The sequence below is a fragment of the Lichenostomus cassidix genome, chromosome 9 (genome assembly GCF_008360975.1).
Source record: "Lichenostomus cassidix isolate B80296 chromosome 9, HeHo_3.0, whole genome shotgun sequence".
In the NCBI taxonomy this organism is placed as follows: Eukaryota; Metazoa; Chordata; class Aves; order Passeriformes; family Meliphagidae; genus Lichenostomus; species Lichenostomus cassidix.
The window spans coordinates 15660892-15682711 of record NC_139490.1 but is presented as its reverse complement, the minus strand read 5'-3'; the positions used below and the strand labels follow the sequence as shown (position 1 = coordinate 15682711).

The 21820-nt window shown below is 39.8% G+C and overlaps 1 protein-coding gene across 1 annotated transcript in view; it reads right to left on the bottom strand.

The window, feature by feature from the left end:
- Positions 1-1148: 1148 nt before the first annotated feature.
- IRS1 (insulin receptor substrate 1) overlaps positions 1149-21820 on the bottom strand; it is a 48117-nt gene continuing 27445 nt past the window's right edge. The window contains exon 2 of the mRNA XM_085069615.1: positions 1149-2214. The gene's annotated coding sequence lies outside the window, so the exon portion shown is untranslated. The remainder of the gene's footprint in view (positions 2215-21820) is intronic.

Sequence of the window (21820 nt, the reverse complement as noted above, 5' to 3'; positions counted from 1 at the left end):
CATCAAGGGTAACAGATGAGCTACTCCAGATCGACTTGCCCCTTTCTACATAAAAAAGCAGCAAAGCCTCTTGTCTGCTACTGCTTGGTATGAGCCTCTTTGGGAGGAGACTGCTCTGGCAGCAAAGGCCAACATTTCCCAAGGCAGCACTTGGGCAGGCACAGGTTCCTCTCAGCCTCCCCACGCACCAGCATCGCCACTCCTGCAGCTGTTCCCAGTGATCTGGAGTTATTTAAGCATTCTTAAGCTGCAAGTCCTTTCTTGAGTGAATATTCTGACTTGACAGGGTCACAGTGGTTTTATATGTGCAGTAATACCAGCAGAGCTAAGGGACTGGTAGGCCTCCAGCCAAAGGAGGGGTGAAGAGCAGCTGTGCAATGGCCCCTTCATCTATTCTGCAGTCAGAAGTGGACACTGCACTAACCACAGCCTAATCCCAGACATCATAAACATCTCAAGGGGAAGAAACCCCTTCTTCGAGGGTCTGACAGCCTTCCTGCAGGGAGAGCTGCTGCTGTGCCTGCCTGCCTTTTCCTGATAACAAGAATTCTTTTGAATGTGCACTGGCCCATGGAGTTGCTTCGCAGAGCAGGAGGGACCAACAGGGACCTGACATGGCTTCAAATTCAATTATCACTTCAACAACATTTTACTTGAAAATCCATGATCTCAGTATTTTTCCAGTCCCCAAAAGAATTAAGACTCTGCAAATGCTGTGCACGAAAGAATTTCCATCTGCATAGAATCAGAGTGAAGTAGAGGAGAGTCGCAGAAGAATTCTTCCTTGTTGTACCTCTTGCACTGATTTCCAGACAATCATCTGAGCCGTTCTTTTTAAATTTTATGCTGAAGTCTTGCTATGGCTTCCATGTGATTTTATGTGCTGTGAACCCTTCCCCCAAATTCAGTGGAAGGAGAGCTGTATCCTGAAGAGTCTTCAGAAAACTGAAGCAAGGGCTTTAGTGAAATAATGCAAGGAAGCATACTCCTTGCTCCTCCTAATTACACTTGACTTCATTCTTAAGCTATGGTGGTCCACAGCCATTCTCAGTGACAAACAATGGAAACATCACAGAAACCTGGTGGGACAATTGGAGATATTTGAGACAGCTTACCAAGAAAATAAAAAAGACCCAAAAACCACTACAGCAGATAAAACAGTATCTAGTTTATTACATATAGAAAGAGATTTCCAGAATTTACAAACACCCACATTTTCATTCCAGGGAAAGAGTCAATTTAAAAAGTTCACCCTTTTTTGTTTCCATTTTGCTTTGTGGTTTCCTGTTGGTTGTTTTTTTGTTTTGCTTCTTTACAATATATACAATGGAAGACTTTGATTTCTTTTTTCTGATTTTTTTGTCAGTTCCTGTGCAATTGATGAATTCAAGTTGACACTTGTAAATACCCATGTACAGTAATGTTTGTCTTCATTGTAGTTAATACAGACTATTATTTTACAAGGAGTACAAAATTATTTTTCTTTTGGAAAGAATTCAGCTCAGCATCAGGGTTATCTTACAACTGATAGCATCAGTAAATATGACTGTACAATCAAGGCCCAGGGACCAATGACTTGTATTATATTATTTTCTGAATTACAATCTTAAAACAAGAATAGTACCCTACTCTATTCTTAGAAGCCTTGTTTTAAGCAGGTTCCCCACTCTGTTTACAACAGAATATAGTATACCTCAGTTCCACATCAAAAAAGATGTGCTGTAGGAAAGTTACATTTTAATTAAAAAAGTACATGTATAAATCAAAACCTATGTTAAATATTTAATACTCTTCAACCAACATTAAGTTTTGTATGTAATAATTTACAATGATGATTTGTCATACAGGTTCTCAGCAGCAAATGAAGTTGTGTAAATGTGCTAGTAAAATACCCATTCTCACCATGATGTAGTGGTGGGCACATCAGTTCATGTGGCCAGCTAAGTCCTTACGGTAGAGGATGAAGTAAGAGAGACTTGTTGTCCAGGTGTCACAGTGCTTCTGCTTGGCACAACACAGGATGTGCAGCTCAGTCAACAACTCCTGAGGTTTGTGTAAAGTAAACAAACTGAACTGGATGCATCGTACCCATTTACAGAGGAAGAGGAGGAGGAGGAGGAGGTGAGGTCCTAGTTGTGATAGCATGAAACATTTATAGTCTTGATACCCATGAGTTTAAAAGAAGGATTTGTTGAGGTTGTGTAGGTCATCATTCTGAAATTGAAAGAGAAAGAAAATTAGCATCATGGGTACTTTAAAAGCTTTTCTGCAATTATTTCCCTCCCCCTTTTTTTTTTTTTTTTGTCTTTAAAAGAGTTATCATCCAAACTGAAAGTGTTAGCACCTTGAAAAATTATGGCATACACAGCTGAACTGTACTCAAGCATGTGAATCCCAAGAGCATTTAAAACAGATGTTGGCAATAAAATTCAAAGCAGTCAGAAACACATTTAAAACTTGCAAGAGATTCACCTAAGCAGAAACAATTTAAGTGTCCATACTGATTAACTCTGACAAGCTCCTGTGACAAGAGAAAGGAAAGCTCCAAACACCAGCCTGCTGTTGGCGTTTTCATGAGCTTCAACCTCATGAAGATTCACTGGATGTCAGGCCCTATAAGAGGCTTTCCTGGCCACCTGCAAACACCACAGCTTGCATGGGAAGCATGACAAAGGAATGGAGCATTCAGGTGCAGCACTACCGTTCCCAACTGACATATGAGTTCTAGAAAAAATTGTATGCAGAAAATCCTGGTAAAGTTCATAAATTTACCTACATTCTGCTTCTCTCTGAGAAAGGGCTGGGTAGATAAAAAGGTCCTGCAACCCCAATAATGCACAGCATAGATTTAATGGGGAATGAATGACAGAAGCTGCCTTTGACCCTGTCCTCCCAGTTGTCCTCATGTGCTGGCTGCAGCCTCCCTGATGCAGCACACAGCGCACCAGTCTGTGTCAGCAAGTCCTCTGCACTCTGCTGCTTTTCCCCAGGCAGGCTGGCAGTGCCAGCCCCTGACCAGGAGCAAGGCAGTGCCCAGCAGGATGCACACAGGGCTGGATGGCCTTGTGTCCTGCTGGCAGTGCTGTGGCAGCTGCATGGTCCCCGCTGGGGGATGCAGGGCTGAGGTCACACGCTGGGGCACTAGGGCTGCCTCCCACTGCTCCTGAGGTCCTGTGGCATTGGCTGGCCACACACAGAGCCCTGGTGGCCCCCACTGCCCACCACCCCTTGGCCTCCCACAACCCCAGGCTCCTCTCTGCACACCAGTGACATGCAGCCAGACCCACTGAGGACTGAACCATGCACCACTGAAATTAATACAATTTGTCTTTTAACTGGGGTTTGAGGACTACCAGCATTTACATTTCAGTAGTTTTGCTTAAAATCTGCTGAAGCAAGATTCATATTTTACACAAAAGTGTGTCTATTTCTATGTTCAATATTAACTGTGCTCCTGAACAGATAGGTAAACAGTGCATTTTCCTCAGTACAAATAAAGACTTCCAAAAGACACGTTGAAGTAAAAAAACTGAAAAGACCTCCTGTCCCATATTCTTTAATTGCACAAGAAAAAAATTTACTTTGTGTGGTCCTTCAAGTGAAAGGAAAGCCTATCCCTGCAAATGATGTGTGGTATGCTGTGAAAACTCCCTGGAGAATTATCTCACAGATCTCTTATTTACTTTCAACTTTCTTCTGCACTCACATTGCGATCTACTGGAATGTTCCTACCCAAATATCTATACACAGCTTCACATAGCTGTGCAGCTTTCAACGACGTTTGACCTAAAATTAGCCAGTAATGCCATACTTTATTAATAAAGACAAGCAGCAAAAGAGAAATGGCTTCACTTAAATGGAGGAGCAAAGTGTGCATGATCTGTGTGCTGCATATCCCAGGTGGGTGTTCCACACCCAGCTCCCATCCAGCAGGGCCAGAGGAACAGTTGGGTTCCCCCAGCAGGGTCCAAAGGTCCGACCCGCCCTGCACTGACAGGGCAAGTGGAAGGACAGCAAGAAACAGCTTTTCTACATCACCACACTTGATTCTGCTAAGGGATTTTAAGTACATAAATAATACATGATCTGCAGTATCAGGGCCAAGTTCTACACCTCTTCACTAGTATTCAGGTCATCTAAACTCAAATACATCATTTATTGAACAAAACGGCCTGTCCCATCCAGTTTCTCACCAATTCCATCAATATGGCCAAGAAGTCATCGCAACCACTACTAGAGGGCATTCATTCCTGGATTCCAAAGACAGAAGAGCAGAGGAAGAAAGAGAGTAACAAGTCTATTGGAAAAACAAAACACTTCCTAGAGGAATTCACTAAGAAAATAAAACTGAAGAAACCCACAATTACAGAAACCCAAACACTCATACATTAAAGTCCAGCATATATGTAAAAAGAATGAAAAATCATAGAAGCCTGAAATATTCAAGAGCTGGAGACAGGATGAAGAGCCAGAATTATGTAGGACATGGTACAGGCTGAATTTCATGCAAATGTCAGCTGCAGGTATGACAGGACACAGGGGCACAGAGCAGTTTCAAGCTTGTACTTATGCCTCCAGGATCTTCCGCACTGCAACATGAAAATCTGTCTGCCACCCTTTCCTGAAAGTGTACTGGTAGTTTTGATTTGCTTTTAATTTTGTGAAGGAAAAAGAAATCAACCAGGATCTTTGCTAAGGACCATCTGAAAGTATTGATTGCAATTATTTGCTTTTATACCCAATTCCTCCAACCAATCTCTTTCAACAAAACATGAACTGAGTAACTGAGAATGACAACCCACACTACTGCTACAGTACACTGGTGCCAGTTGTCTGAATGAACAAAGATGTGTAGGAAAAAGACAATCTGAGAGCAAAGCTGCTCCTCCAAGGTCACTGGAAATACACTCAACCTATAAACCTTGGATCCATTATCTGTGCCTCACGCACAGCCAAAAGCCCCATCCTCAGTTTTAGTATACAAATGCTCTTTGCTGCACTTCAAAAAAATATTTCCCAAATTTTTGACAAAACAGTCTGAATCTCCTCTCTCTTCAGTGAACTATTACAGTGTGCCTCAAGGTGAAAGAACCTTATTTGGACATGAAGTAATCGGCTGGATACCTCCAGCCATCAGCATTTCCTTAACAACACACAAAACAGTGCAGAAGACAAGCATTTTAATAGAGAGTGTGAGGACAGCAGCAAGCTGAGGTAAGGATCATTAAAACTACTGACATCACTGTTGGCAACCAGAGAAAAGGGAAAACCTGTGTTTAATCTATTTCCTATTCACCACAAGTTTCAGCTGGAGTCCCCAACAATGCATTTTGTGGTTGACTTTATGGAAAAAGTTAGTGATGCAAGAAAAATGTACTGAAACAAACAGGCATCTTTAGAAGTTACTGCAAGGTACCTCTGACAAGTAGTCTCTGCTCAACATTTGTTACAACACACATGCAGATAACACTGACGCACATTCCAGCTGGCAGAGCTTCCTTCTCAAATCTCTTAGTCCAGGATGGATACAGCACAGCTAGCTGCAGTTCCTATTACAGCTGAAATCCCATTCTTAAATCCAGTAACTAAAAATAAGTTGATATTTCATTTTATTTCCATTATTGGGGAGCTTGAGAAGAGTACTTAAATTTTGAACTATGAGCAGAGTGTCTAGACAACTTAATATATTCTTTTCTGAAGTTACACAGGATTTTCATACATAACATAGATGTGTTGCTAAACTACACTTAAAGTGTAATCCTTACTCCTTCCTTACACTCCATTCTCTTTGAAAGTAACCAAGGAGGAAAAAATATAACAAAGCAAACAGAAGTGAAAATTCAAGCAATGTGCCAGCAAAAGGCTTTCCAGTAGCCAATTTAAACTTCCATTTGCTATTAAGAGTCAATAATATGCCTTGTCCCTAAAACACCAATGGAAATGCCCTTCCAAAAGGTCATTTATTTCAAAATAGTCCAGTAACATGAAGCTGCTGTTGAAGTTCCATGATCATTTCAGCAAATAAATGCAACTACTTTGTCACTAATTAACACAGCAGGGCAAAACACAGCTCCCAGACATCAGACCTGCTCAGTACACTGTGACACCTTTCCAGTGTCAGCTGGCATCTGTTTAGGAAACAACTACACTAGTGACAGAGCCAGGTCAATGAAAAGATGATTCTTGACTGGAGAAAAAGCAGATTTTTTCCAAATGTGCTGAATGAGAATATTTTGCAACTCTGCTGTCAACCCTGCTAATCCAAACACATTCTCCAGAAGTGTACCTATCCCACCGACACCTCACTTGAAAGCATGAACAAGGACTAGTTGAAGACTCCCTGTCATAGTTACTAGTTATAAATAAAAGGTTTAGAAGTAAATGCATTTGTTGTTTACTTTAGGATCATACAGAGAACCTCATTCCATGTAGATTAAACAGCGACTTCCCACATAATAAACAGATCTAGCTCATAAAAACTAAAAAGCTCAGGAACGAAAGCTCAAAACAAAAGGAGAGCCATTATGAACATACTCGGAGGACTCATGCAGGATTCCACTAGTCGAGGTGTCAGTGCAGCCTAGGCACCCTTTGCCTGGACAGGTGTAACGGGGTGTCTTTAGAAATGCGACACAAAGTAAACGCATTAAGAAGTCTTGAAAAACTCATTTACAGCTCGTCCTGGTGACATCTGCGTCAGTCATCACCGAATTATCCCGACCCACTGCACACCTCCCCACAAGCCGAATCCATCCCCGTTTCTGTGCTCACTGATGAGCACAAGCAGTGCCTGTTTATATTTTTCCTGGCATTACTAACGTGCACTCACACACGGCAAGTATCTCATTCGGATAAATTAAAAACATCGACCAAAATTTAAGCGAGCTCAAGTAACTCCTTTTCAAAGAGATGCAAATAAGCTGCAGCGCTGCCCCACTCCCAGCACGCTGGAAGAGCAAAGGAATGCAGCAGGAACAATGGCTCCTCCAGTGTGTTAATTGCAGCCCGAGTCTAACAAAAGCAACTCAAACAGAACCAAACAAAGTCATTACAACTTTGCTATTTAACTTGCCAGGCTGTAATCTACATTTAATTGATAAGCTTTTCTTCCTTGTACCCCAAAATCCTATTTCAGCTTTCCTGAGGACGTCTTAAAAGGGGAATTATTGAAGATTCGGATTCACCAAGTCCTTTCTTATTAAGCAGAGTAACTGAATTTGGTGTTTCCACCCGTTTTTTCCTTCATAGAGGTCATTCACTGCTGGAGGAAGGAACCTAAGGACCATTTACAGATGATACAGTCTTTCTGCTATTGGTTCAAACAAAGTTCATGCACAGCCCTAAAAAAAAAAAAAAAAAAAAAAAAAAAGCCATCCTCGCTATAGCAGAAAATGTTCCTATTTTCCTCAGAAAGGGAAGGTGGGAAAAAACAACAGCCATGAGACTTTAAAAATAAGATGACTAGCAGAACCAGGTTTTTACATTTAAGACCCCATTTCCTGGGTTGTAAGTACAGTGGGAAAGCACATAGTAAACCACACACATTCTTTGGATGAGCTTCTGCCCAGCAAAGAATTCGTATGTTTGATTTCAGCTCCACTGCATGTCAACCTGATTTAAACTCATTCAAGAGAAAACTAAACCCATCACTGAGGTCAGCAGGAAAGGCTGCTGTCACAGACACGAAGCCAAGGACTGCCTCCCCTGAGCACCTGGCATGGGAGAGAGAGAACCTGCTGGAGGTCAGATTTGCCTGGTTCCACCATTCAAAAGGACACCAGCCAGCTCTCTACACTGGAATAAAACATACTGCAAAAAAGGAAACCACAAAGTTTCTACGTAGAAAAAATATTGAAGGGATCTCCTGCTCTAGTACACAAAATCAGTAGCAGTTATGGCTTTGAACAAGACTGATGACCCAAATACTGGATTTCTTATTAAATCTTTCATCTTTGTGATTTTGGGGAAAAAAGTCACCAAGTTTTTGGGTTTTTTGAAGATTAAAAGAAACAAGATACAGCTAAGTTTAGAAAGAAAGAGCTTAAATTCAATAGCATGTTTTGTACAGAAATTCTACAACTTTTCTTGCAGCGACACAGCTAAGCAACACATAAAACAAAACAACTGTCCAGCAGTTGCAAGTTACAAAAATCCAAGATGCAGCCTGTAGGTGTTTGGTTGGTTGGTTTCTATGAAATGGAAAATATGGGCAAATTATTTCTCATTAAAAGGTGTGACACTATAAATGGGATTCTCATGTTTGTGTATTCCACTTTTGTAAGGACTGAAGGTCTGGATCTTTCCCCTTCCTTTGCTAATAGTCCAACTGAGTAATCAGCTAAAGGCTGAGTCCAGCTTACAGTGAAGAGAAACTCCCTTTGTTTCAGGACTGAAAATAATGATGTTACTATGAACCAGGGATCTCATAAGATCAATACTCCAAGTCCATCCCAAATATTCCCATAATACTCTTCTAATACTCTTGGCAGCACTGTTTGCAGTTGATATCCTTTAGATAAACCTACTGCTGGCTCAAGGTCTCCTCCCCTCCCCAGACTGCAATAAGGAGAGGAATATCAGACCCAAAATGTGCACCACCTAGTTAATAGCTTCAGTCCCCACTGGGCAACACTGCTTCTGTCTTTACAATTCAAATAAACTTGCACACTCAACAACGGGAATAATTCATTACTTTGGAATTTGTACTATTCCATTCACAGAGTCTAACCCTGAAGACTTTGTGGCATTCACACCTCTCCTGATGACCCAATAACCCACACTCAGTTCAAGTAAGCACTGGTGAAGTACACTTTATAAGCTTTTATTTTTTAAGTTAAATTACTTCAATGGTAGTTTTGAATTCAACAGAACTCACCAATGCTGGGAATCATTACAACTGCTCTGACTATAGAACACAGATGACCTGGGTGAATTTAGATGCACTCACACCCCCTCATCTTGTCAGCAATTTAAACATACACAATTAATTTTGACCAAAATTGAGTGCACTGAAGCTGTGCTCATAATATATCAACTAAATTACATCAGCAGTGGAGCTCAGCAACACGTAATACCTAATGTAGCTATCACATAATCAGAGTATATCTCAGCTGCTGAATATCCTTATCCTTTTGTGAATCTGTATTTCACACTTTCTGGTACTCTGGTTTGGTTCCCCGTTCCAGAAGCCAAACCTTGCCACTTTCTCCTGTGCTTTTCTGACCCAACTTTATAATGCTCATTTTCTGTCAGATATGCTTTTCTCTGACAACGTTAAAAACCCTACATAAATAAGTCTAAACTGCCTTGAAACTGTTTTTGTGATACATGCTAAATTGTGAGAGTTACAGCTTAAAGCAAGGAAGGAGTCGCACCATTCAACTTTGCTGGAGTAATTTTCCTCCCAATGGATAAATAAGGGGAAAAAGCAGAACAGGCAGAAGAAAAATGGCATTTAGGAAGGGATGCAGAAGCCCTGCGGGGGGATAACCTGGCTAGCTGACCTTCACTTTGAAATTCTGCCAGTGCAAATTAAGTAGCTAGTCTGCAGCATGTCTGGGCAGCAGCATGGGAAGGAAGTTCTGCAGTGATTTTGGATGAAACACTTCCTCAATTCAAAACAACAGCGCATTAAATATCAAAAAAGGTTAATAAAGAGCTACTGGAAAACACATTGTGAAAAACATGCCAAGAAAACAAAGCAGGAAAGGGATAAAAACAAATTAAATATCATGAAGTTGACAAAATTGTACTAAGAAGTTTGGAAAGCCAAGGCAGAAGAAAAGCATCCATTATTTTGACACCGTCTGCTACACCATAATATAAAAACCACCATACAGAAGAAACAGCTGAAAACAAGTTAGAGGTTGTACTTTAATAAAGGGAAAGGAGAAGGCCTTTGGTAAAAAGCAAAAAGCAACAGTCAAGTTTGTTACCTCTTCAAGGTGGACTAGAAAATAATAGTTTAACCACAGCTTTAGCTTTTCACCAAGATACCACCATCAGTCTGACATTAAATGGATTACATTTACTGCTTTGACATGTTGTTTTCTGCTTTGAAGACCAAGATAAGAAATCCCCGAAAACTCTTGACGTACAACATCATTTGTTTCAGTAAGAATGCATTTTTATGTTCATCCACATACATTCACAATTTATTTCTAGTAATTTGCACTCATTTGACCTGACCTTTTTACCTTCCCTCTCTGCCACAAATTGCAAAACTTCTCTACAAGTCACATGGCATCTTCCTCTTCCCAACACTTCAGACCTTATGTTCAGGCTCCTTTGACACTTAAGCTGACAAATGAAATTCAAAGCATCAAAAAGCTGCCAACAGTAAAGTGCCATGGTTGGGGTATACAACTTACAGCCACAGGTGGACAAACACACAACCACATGCAGAAAGACCTGAAATCTAATTCTGCTCTTGGTTTGATTTGCTCTATAGTTCTACTCAAGTTACTTTGTCTTGGTCTCATGGAAAAGATAAAACCCCATCTATTTTCTACATGAAATTTTATTGTGAGGAGGAGGAAGTCATGCAGTCTCAACATGCAGTCACTATAATATCTAGGGAATCGTTTTTCTGCCTTAATCTTCCCGTGTCTCAGTGCCTCGCCTGTGAGCCGAGAACTGCTACCTGACAGCAGAGTTCAGACTGTGCCAGGGGCAGCCAGCAGGGTGGTAATGTCTTGACAGTGCCCACGTGAAGACAGACGCAGGGCAGCATCTGGACAAGGTGCTATAAATAAAACGTCGGGCAAGCCACACACTGCTGAGAATAAAAAGAACTGGAAAAATGCCTCATTCCTGGATCACTCCTACAAACTGAAGAACACATTCTATGTGGGAAATGTACATTTCGTGTTACATGGTCTGAAACTACAAGAACCCATATGCACAAGGGTGGGAGGCAAAAGTACCAATACTTGCAAAATAAATAACATTTGAGTGTGACTACATACAGCCAAGCATTGTTCCACATTAAAACAGGTTTATAAAATTAAGTAAACTCTACGTGCAATAGAATTTTTAGATGGGGAAAAAAAAAAAAGACAAAATTCCAACATCAGAAAATAAGCCTTTACTGGTAAAGCAAGAGCTCTACCCTTCTCCTCCCACTGAATTAGCGATCAACATACCCCAGACTGCAATGGGATTAACCTCAATACAATGCTGAGCACTTTAATGAGCTCTGAGATAGTCCCTGGCTAAACTATTCATTGCACCATTTAAACACTAAAAAACTTGTTTGTATATAGATTAGGTTTTCAAAACAACTGTCATCCAATTTATTTCCAGAAACCATGGTAACAAGAAAATAGTAAATATAGGGTGACAAAAGGGCACAAAGAAAATACCATCTCATTCAAACAATGAAGCTATCTCAGGTTTGAAGTACATGAACAGAGGAAGCAGCACCTGGCAGGCACTTGGGGAGGGGGGAGCCCTATTTGGATACAGCTGTGAATTAAATCCAAATTATAAAGACCAATTAGACAAATAAAGTCTTTTACTGCTGTTTCTTTTGAGTTTCATTCAGCAAAATCCTAAAAGCCTGAATGACTGCTGATATTATATTTTAAAGTTACCAACAGCCTAAATGGACTAACCTTCACTTGTTCAGTTGCCATGATTTCAAATGGGAAACTAATCAACATTCACATTATCTATTTAATTTCAACACCGATCTAGTATTACGAAACTGTATAATTACACAAGCAAAAGTCAAAATAGGTGAAAGTTTTTATCATCTCAGAATTTTCAGTCAGGTATTTTAATTTAATCATTCTTAAACTCTTTAAACAAAAACATGCCACAATTAATTCTTTCCATATAATGAACATTGTTCACAACAGTATCAGTAAGGATCTCACTAGATGTGAGATACTGTATTATTGTCAGACATAAATCTTCCATGAGCTGTCAAATTCAGCATTAAGGATAACCCTTTAGAAGCTATTAGTTAAGTCAACTGAAAATTAAAAGCATATAACAATACAGATTAAAGGCTTAGCATACACACTAAAGGATCTGTACACGATATCACATATTATTAAGATGCCTTGGGTAATCAGTGACTGAAAATATCCACTAGACATTAACCTTGACAAAATATATAAAAATTCAGCCTTATCATGATGTATCACTGCACTTTATAAGCTCATAAAATGGAAAGTTCTCTGTTCTCATAACCTACCATACAAACTTGTACCACTGGCCACCCAGTCCTCTTAACCCTGAGAAGAATCCGTAACTAACTTGGCCTGCTGATAGTCCCAATGATTATAAAGTACCTGATGATACATTTAAACCTCTCCCCAAAATGAAGAGGAGAGCAGGATGGTCAGCATCCATGCTCAACCCCTGCACCCATCCCCTCATCAGCCCAGCACTGCTGGTCAGATACTGCAGAGGTGCTGCAGAGGGGAAAGGGCCAGTTAATATATGAGAAAAATCTATAGGAAACACAGCTTCATTACTTCCACTGCTCACAGATCAGCTGTTTGTATAAGCAGTTTTGCTTGGAGCAGTGTTTTGTCAGTATTATTACTGTTATGTTATGCAAAGAATGTATTAAATTCTTAAATATTACATGAGATTTAATGGATTGTGCATCGCATGTGGGAGGTCAAACAAGGAGGGTAATGTTCCATTCAGCCTTACAGATGTAAATTAAAAAACAGAAGCCTGCATTATACTTCAAGAAGCAAGTGCAGATCAAACATATGCCTGAGATGGAAGAAGGCAGCCTGAAAAACACAGGGAAATTATAAAATAAAATTAAAAATATAATTTAAAAAATAATCAGTGGTGGTGAAATGCAGCAATTCAGTTTTCAAGAAATTTTACAGCTTTTAAAACATTTTCTGTCTTCAGAAGTTACCTATACATTCTTCCCCCCATTATCCAACAGAATATTGCATTGATTTTTTAAGTTTTGTGTACATTTGGAAACTCCCTGCAGCTCCAGTGGTAGGAACTTTGAATGTCCTTGCTGTAGTGAGGAGAACACATGAAGAATGGCAGAGTATCCCAGTTCCTACTATTCATCTGTATCTTCATGCCAGCACCAAAAATATTCTTATTTAAAGTCTAGTTCTCTTAAATAAAGGTTTTAATTAAGATAAAGCTAGTATTTTTGTTACAAAACTTCAATTTTCATAGTCTTCTGGAGTAAAAAAAAGTACACATCACAGCAACCAAAGAGATCTCAGTTCTATGGTTTTTTTGTACATCTGTTTTCCAGAAACAGCAGATTTTTCATATTATTAATGTTTTTCTGAAGAAATGTTTCATCATCTTAAATCACTTAAGGAAAAAAACAAAACTTTACAATATGTTATCAGATGAAAATATATATTTTGCAGTTCAGAATTCCATCAGAAAGTATATTGTTTATTGCATTGTTCTGTAACATGCATTTTCTACCTATCATATGTACAAAAGGTAAGAGTGTGGCAGCACTGCCTAGAAGTGTGTATATATACAAAAAGAAGCTAAAGTAGGCTATAGTAGCATGGAAAAAGTAGTTCAATTGCATTACCGGAAAAAAAAAGTTCTCCAAAACCAGGACAGTTCCCTGCCTCAAAAAAAAAACCAACAAACATCCTCCCCCAAACCTCCATATTGTCAGACAAAATTTATGATTTCCAGTTCAAATTCTGAGGACTGCTAGAAATAAGAATTATCATGGAAGGAGAAGGGAAAAGCAAACTACAGTTATTTTCTATAGATAAATACATCCTCTATTGGTAATGACTGTTCTTCTATTACATCTTCTCTAGTCTCAATAATGGCATATTCATCTCTCTCTAGTTACCAACTATGCATAAGGTTTCATGCAATGTTTAATTTGAATTAAGAATCATGACCATTAGAAGTCAGGAGTTTCTGTAGCATCTGCAGGCATCTTGTTCTACAGTGACAATATGATGAAATACAAACACAGGAACCTCTTCTTTCTCTAAGTCAAAGTCCTGGTATTGCAGCAAGATAAAACAGCTTTTCAAACTTTCATTTTTGTCTGTGATTCTCTCCTAGCTTGAAGTCCTGGTTGCTAAGAGAACAGCAGCATTGGGGTCTGTGGAAGCTCACACAGTGGGAGCCACAGCTTTTAGAAATAATACCTGAAGGTGCAGCAAGCTCTACTGTAAATGCAACTTGGCATTTCTCAGTTACTCAGAGTATTGACATAACAAAGTGTGGCTTTCAGGCAAATACAACCCCTGAAATGGAGCAATTGCTTCCTTCCAAACGTCAAGGTCACTTCAAAATCTGCAAAACATCATGTAAAAAATCTGCAAAACACTGTATGAAGCAGTGGTTGGAAGGGATGAAAAAGGGATGGTGTTCTCGTCTCACTAAAGATGGTTAAATTCTTTCAGCTAAAGCTTTCCTGTGAATTTCAACTGGAGGGGACTACTAACAAGCACAGGAAATTCAGCCTCAAGCACTGAAAGTTGTCAAAAATATGAGCAAATTCGATGTTCTGCTATTTTACCATGCAAAATATAGACAATACAGACATTCGTATGATTTTTTAAGTGAAAAATCTTCTTGTAATATGCATTTTCAAAAGAATAAGCAACTTAGCTAAAATACCCTGAATTTCCTTACAGGGCAAACACAATATTTATTTTAAAGTTAACTCATCTTAGACCATCAGATTTTTGCACAATTTTTGCGTAATTCTAAACACAGATTCTTAATTAAAAGACCCACAAACCTCCCATCTTTCTCTACTTTTTTTGTCAGGTTTCTTCCACATGGGCTTAGGAATATGGACACATGCTTCCATACTCTTATTTTCTCTTCTGTGCTCAGATGACTCCTTTACTGCTGCCTGAAGTGTACTGTCAGTTTAGACATTCAAGAGAGGACTAAATAACCACATTTTTCTGCATTGTTCTTTCAGTCAGAGCAATCTTATAACAACAAAAAGTAATAATACATTCAGATGTGTAAATTTCAAAGCTGTGGATTTTCAATATTGAACTGGCCACCACTGTTACACGATGTATTTGAAATTCAGAAAATAATAACCCAATTCATTCAACAAAGCCATGCTTCATTGAAAATTAATGGAAATGTAAGAAAGGAAAACAGAGGTTTGGAAATATCCCACAGCTGCAATTTAATGTAGTGATTAAACCAGGGGAGAACACAGATGTCTACTGACATTCTGCTTTAAAACATTTAAAGAAGACTTTCTCTTCCGCTTAAGGGTTTACAAATCAGATTCAGTTACAGGAAAACAATGCTGTAATCTTCATTTACAACAACTCCTAAATTTAGTAAGCAGAAGTCATTAGTAGTAACAAACAGAGTTGAGCATGAAGAGAGGCAGTGGGAAAGAGAGCTCTGGGAAAGGCAGTGCAGAAAGCAGAGGCCTCCTGCTCCCAGCCTTGGATACCAGCTGCTCCTCTGGACTTCCATGACTGTCTCAGTGCAAGCATTTCTATAAGCCACTATTGCTTTGCTTTCTTTTATTTAGGAAACCAATATGCAACTATAAACTATGTTTATAAAATTATAATCCATATTCTGTAATATCTAAACAAGTACCCATTACTTAGAAGCCACAGATGAGCATAATATTAGATTGTAATAGAAAACAGCTGCATTTTCCTTTTCCAGTTGTTTACATTGCCAAAGCATCCAGTCTAAGATATTCTCCATACAAATCAAAACATGTTGTGCCTTAATGAAGGACAAAACAACAGCAGCTTTAAACCACTGCATTCCCTGTAATATTTTGCAAACTCAACTACAGCCCGAGTAGACAGGGTACTCCAAAGGGTGCAGCAACCATGGAGCTCCCACTGTCAGGTGGCAGGGAGAAAAAGGGACATTTCACTTTACTGCAGATCACCCCTTCCACCAACCTTGATATTGCAAACATTTAGATGTGTGTTTAAAGTGACCTGTCCCACGTTTTTTGCTTCATTTGCCACAAAACTGGAGGCAAATGTTTTATCTCCCCCTCCCTCTACACACACACAGGTACACATGCACACATGCACACAGATAAAAACATGAAAACGTCAGTCATTTATAAATCGGTAAACCACTGGTTTACCAAGAAGGAACTCATCACTTGCTTTGACTTTGAAAATAATTTATCTGTTCTTTGAATTAAGTTACAGCAGAGAGGCCTCCCCCAGCACCTCCTCACCTGTGGATTTGGCCCCTTTTCAGCTCAGGAAACTAACTGTACTCCCTGGCCCAAAACATGCAGCTCCTTCTGCAAGCGACACTTCATTTTTAAACCTATCACCTGGGTGGTGGGAAGGCAAAAATATTGGAATGGATTGTTTAGTTTCAAGTTATATTATCATTTATGAAAAATACTGATTATAATTTTGAAAGGCTATTACTAAACACTTTCTATTCCCAGTGCAGAGCATCTTTAACTGGTCCTCTACCTCATAGTTTTTTTCTATCACTTCATGCATACATTTCTTCTGGAAAGAGCAGATACTCAGGTTCAAGGCACAGAGAAGCAGCAAGCCCTGGGCTACAATACCAAGTCAAAGGGGGTGGGAGTGTGCAACACCAATTCCAGCAGCTGGGAAACAGCCAGATTCTCCAACCACTGCATAGCAGCTGCAGCACAGCCAACTCAGAAACCTTGCTGCACCTCCTGCATGGTTTGCTATGCACTAACAAGTATTTCTACACTACAACTGAACAAGGATCACATGAAGGGAGTGCAGCTAAGCCAGACAGCTCTTCCAAAGGAAGAATTACACCAAAATTGGAAACCCATAGCACTGGGGTTTCTAATACAGTGCTTAATGATGAAATGTGGAAGGGTTCTTTTAAAAGTGAAAAGATGGTGTTCATTCTGTTTCATGTACAGCAAGATATTCACAGTAACCACATGTAATAAAGAATAAGGAAGAGTATCATACATGTCACTAATATATGATCGTTTTGATGCAATTTTTCTGGTTACCACAAATATGCAAACATTTGCATGAAGTGCAATAAGAACTCTGAGTTACACTAAGAAGAAAAAACGCTGAGCTCGCATCACTGCAGAACAAAGCACCAAATAAGATCTACACCAGCTAAATACCTGACACCCATGTTAACTCTCCTGAGGAGCCCTTCTTCCCAGCATTCTCCTCCATCCATTAACTGTTCCATGATATACCTACGTGCATATGCCAAAATCCTTGCATAAGTGTGTGTATAACCTGAATGCAACACTTCAGAGAGACAGCTATAATTACTTCAGATTTCAAAGCATATCTAACAGCCTGCTGGCTCTTCTGCATGTCCCTGCACATCAGTTGTGAATCCTCATTCTAGATGGATTTATTTTTGTAATTTTAGAACAACTACAACTAACCTTGAGAGAATCAACTGAACTAAAAATGAAAGAAAACCAACATTTATTTGCGGGGGCGGGGTGGAAGACAGAAACTTCTGACTTGCATTATATTTTGTTTCCACACCATTCGCAGAAGGTTTTGAAGGAATTCAACTGCACTTTTCTTTCTCTATCACCCAAAGGTCGTAGCAAGGCACTGAGAACAACTATCAGTATAAAATATCACAGCCATACAGATGTATTTTCATTTTTCTCAGAAAGTGCAAGTCAAGCAGCTATGTCATTACACTGCTTTCTTCTATAATTAGAACCTACAAAGCTCTATCAGGGGAAAGATGACCCCAAGCCAGGCTGTGGCCACAGCACAGGGACAGGTGTGCTCTGCAGCACAGCTGGGTGGGTCCTTCTCAGCAGAGCTCCCAGGAGAGCCAACACCTCCAGACACTGCCTGGCTGAGTGAAACTAAAGTTAGAGCCAAGCTGAGCACCATTGGGGGTAGGCTGGGGTGTCAAGACAAGTGTGGGGCCAAGTGAGAAGATGCAGAGGGAGCCTCAAATAATTCTTGCTGAAGTAAGGAAATAAAGGAAGTAAATTGAAGAGTTATGCCAACAAATCTTACTCTGCAAAGCAGATTCTGAGATGACAAAAAGACAGATGCATGTTTTTAAGTAACATGAAATGCAGGCGTATTTCCTCAGCAGTCAGCTACCCTTCTACAAGCAGCCTCAAAGCCAATTATAGCAGACAATTTGAGCTAAATATAAAACCCCACAAATCTCACAGTTTGAGACAACATCCAAGAAGGTGTTAAAGTTAACTTTGAAAGTATGCAACAAGACTTCAGCCTTCTCATAATGAACATGGCAACCATGTCTGTCAAAGCACCCTGTGATTTGTGGGAATAGAGAGGCTGAAGAGATTATGTGGATACTTCACATATTTCTCCAGTAGTAACAGATGGAATTTTTCTGCTCACAGAACTTCAGGGATGAGAACTTGACTGTACAAAATATCAATGGCCAGACTTTAGTTTGTAGCTTCAGTAATCTCCACATGTGATCAGGCTACAGTCACTCCTAACTGCAGCAACTGGATTAGTGAGGCTGTCGTGGGAATACCATAATGTTTGACATTCTGCAACAGGGAGAAGACGGGGATCCAGCCTCCACACAGAATTGTAGCCGTCAGAACTTCATCTTTTTATTAAAATTATTCCTTCATTCTCTATCTCAAATGCATTCTACCTCAAATGCACAGGTAGGCTGCTATCCCTGCACTAGCCAGAACTCAGGACCTGGTTTATTTGACAGTTTATCATGTGGCTTCTCCCTTCTTAGGGAGGCTGCTCCTCCATTTAAATACAACCTAACCGAATCTTTTCTGTTCACAGTAACAAACTGCAGCCTTCTCCTCCTTCTAGCTGATTTGGACCTGAATGTTTTCCACTGCTTCTCCATCTCTAGCTGCCCAGGAAGCCTTCCCTGCATGCTACAATACGGTCAGTTACCTCATTATCAGAGAAGAGTATTTCAGACAGCCTTTGTCAACCTCTCAAAGCTAAACAGCCAAGGAAAGCTTCAAATACAGCTGCCAATAGAAAGACATGTATATTAGGAAATTGGATTGAATTTCAGTTTCTGCTTTACAAGTATAGTTGTGGAAAAAAACAACTTCTGTAGAAACAGAAACTGAACAAAGTTGCTACAGTTTTCTAGACTGTGAGCTGCAGCTCTCTCCCTTCGGTAGCCATGAGGTTGTAACAGTATCCCAATTCATCCATCTGCAGAACAGCAGTATGGATGCTTTAAGGGGCAAGGCCACTTGAATGGATATTGAGAGCACCAAAATCACCACTGCTGGTATGCACCTCACAGCTTTCCTCAGCCACAGAGGGAACCTCAGCATCTTGCATGTTCTCTTATGCTGCATCTGTTAATTTGCTGCATTTGTCTGAGTCTGCTGCTTTCTCAGCAGACTCAGACACACTTATCAAAAGATGTTGATGCTCATCCCTGAGGACCTGAACACAAAGCAGTGCATCAGGTGGGCCCTGCACACTTCCCTGTGCTAGAGGTGGCTCCACATGTCCCTCAGAATTTGGCCAGCCAGCACCAAGAGCCTGTCCCTGCATAGACCAAGTTGCAGCAGTATAATATTTCAATGAGTGGAGGACTATCAACGGATCAGCAAAGCAATCCAGGGAGTTTTACATTGTGGCTTTCCATAAAACAACCAAACAGGTTTGAGGAAGACTTCATTATCTACCACTTCCTTCACTCTTTACAGCTGATGATTTGTAGGAAGCAAAAAGAAGTCACCATCCTGCTCCTCCCCAATCATTAGAGCACTGAGATGGTTAGAGGGTGGGAAGATCAATCTCTCCAATCACCCAGGCAGCCACATCCTAGAAAGGGATAAAAAGTAAAGGAGGTTTTCTCCACCCATTTGTTTTTCCCTGTTGCATGATGTGATTGGAACCAAACCAACTAAAATCCTAATACTTCTAAGCTCAGGTCTGTGGTGTCAGTGCTCATCAAAACAGCCACTCTTTCTGTATTCTTCTAATGCTTTATTTTCACCCACCAAGAATGCCTTTTAGATCCTGGTACCAAACTTGTTTACTTCAAATTAGAAGATTATTTTGATGACTAAATACAGTGTTAGCATTTAATATTTTCAGTGTATTGGGTAGAAACACTAGATGCTCTCAAAAATGAACAAAAGAGCTGGTTCAAATAGTAAATATTAAAGACTGTTCATGGAATAGTAAATATTGACACTTTTAATGTATTTCATAACTTAGTAAGAAAGCATTCTCTTGGTCAAAGAAGAAAAGCTAGGGAGCTTTTTGGTTGGTTGGTTCTGAACTCACTGAGGAAGCTTTACTTTATACACTTCTGTTCAGTGTTTATAAAATAAATAAAAAGTCCCCCTCCTTCCATAAACAGAGGCTCCTTTTCTGTATTCGAAGAAGTGTATTGCTGAGATTTACAGTGTCTTTCAAGGAAGGACTTATATAATTTAGGATTCATTTACACTTTGAGCTATCAAATTCTATTGCAGTTGTGGAGAGAGAAAGTGGGGACAGGGAAGCAGTAAGAAAGAAAACAGGACAAGCCCGCAAAGGGCTCATACTCAGTCTTCTTCCAGGACAACTATGCCCCAGTAAGGAAAAGTCAGATGTATATATCCACTTGAATAATAACTACTGCTAGCATAGCCTTCATAGTGATGGATTCTGCAGCAGCTTGACATTAGGCTATGATGAAGTTCAACAATGTCCAGATTTAGACATAATCTAGCTCTTTCCATTAATTAAGTTTTCCTGCACGATAAAAGACATTGTAGAGCATTACATTAAAAATGGGACATTTATTTTACTGTTATAAGACACTGATGGTAAAAGTAAAACAAAATGTCACCACCTTTGAAAGGAATGCCCTTACTATTTTTCAGCTCTGCAGTCTCTCCAGTCTTAACATTATGCAAAAACCTCCAAATTATCTTTATTAATCTCTTTTAGATTATATCCACCCAAATTAAATCGAAAAATATGGATAATAAACGTAGGCTCACTGTCTTCCAGTTACCAGTGGTTACCACCCTACAAGGCACTGTTATACTGAAGTGAACTTTGTTAAGGAGGATTTTTAAAAAATTACTTGAAAATATTCTTTCTAGCAAAATAATTACTCACATCCTTCAGATTCAATGACTCCTAGCTGTGGGTTTTACTCTTGCTCCTGAGCATTGCTAACTGTGAGATGAGGCAGGAGCTGAGTAACTCCCAATTCTCAGAGCACGCTGGGACATAACCAAATACCAGGGAGTGTGTCCTACTGATGAAGTAATAAAAAGTGTGTTTGGAGTCTTGTTGCATAAACACCAGTGTAGCTGCTTACCACTACAGCTGAAAGCTAAGTCTAAACAAAATCTTATCAGTAGTGTCTGAGCACTATTCCAAACCTCTCGTCAGAATCTGAGAGGAAAATTACGAGTGTGACCCAGATGAATCACATTCCCAGATGGACTTCCCAGAAATTTTCCTGGCTAGAAAAAAGGAAACTTTTCCCCGCTTATTAAGAAGTAATAACCATCTCGGCTTGCAGCACTGATGCATTTAACAATTAGATCCAAGAGTCTCCCTTGGAGGTGCAGCTTACTGAACACACAAAAAAAGAAAAGAGAGCCTTTGTGCTTTCCATCTAACCCTGCCATGAACAAGAATATAATTTTAAGTGAATGACAAAAAGATGCTGCTAAGCCTGAGAGCTCAGGAATGTAAGAAATACCCAGCTGGGTCAGACTGATGGTTCATCTCCAACAAAGCAGAAAAGGTGCTATTTAGAGAGAACCAATAGCCCATGTCCTGTGGTCCACTCCCCTCACACCCTCCTCCCCGTTGACCATGAACTCTCCCAACCCTCTTTTGAACCTGCCTACATGGCCTGTTTTCAAAACATCCTCTGGCAGCAA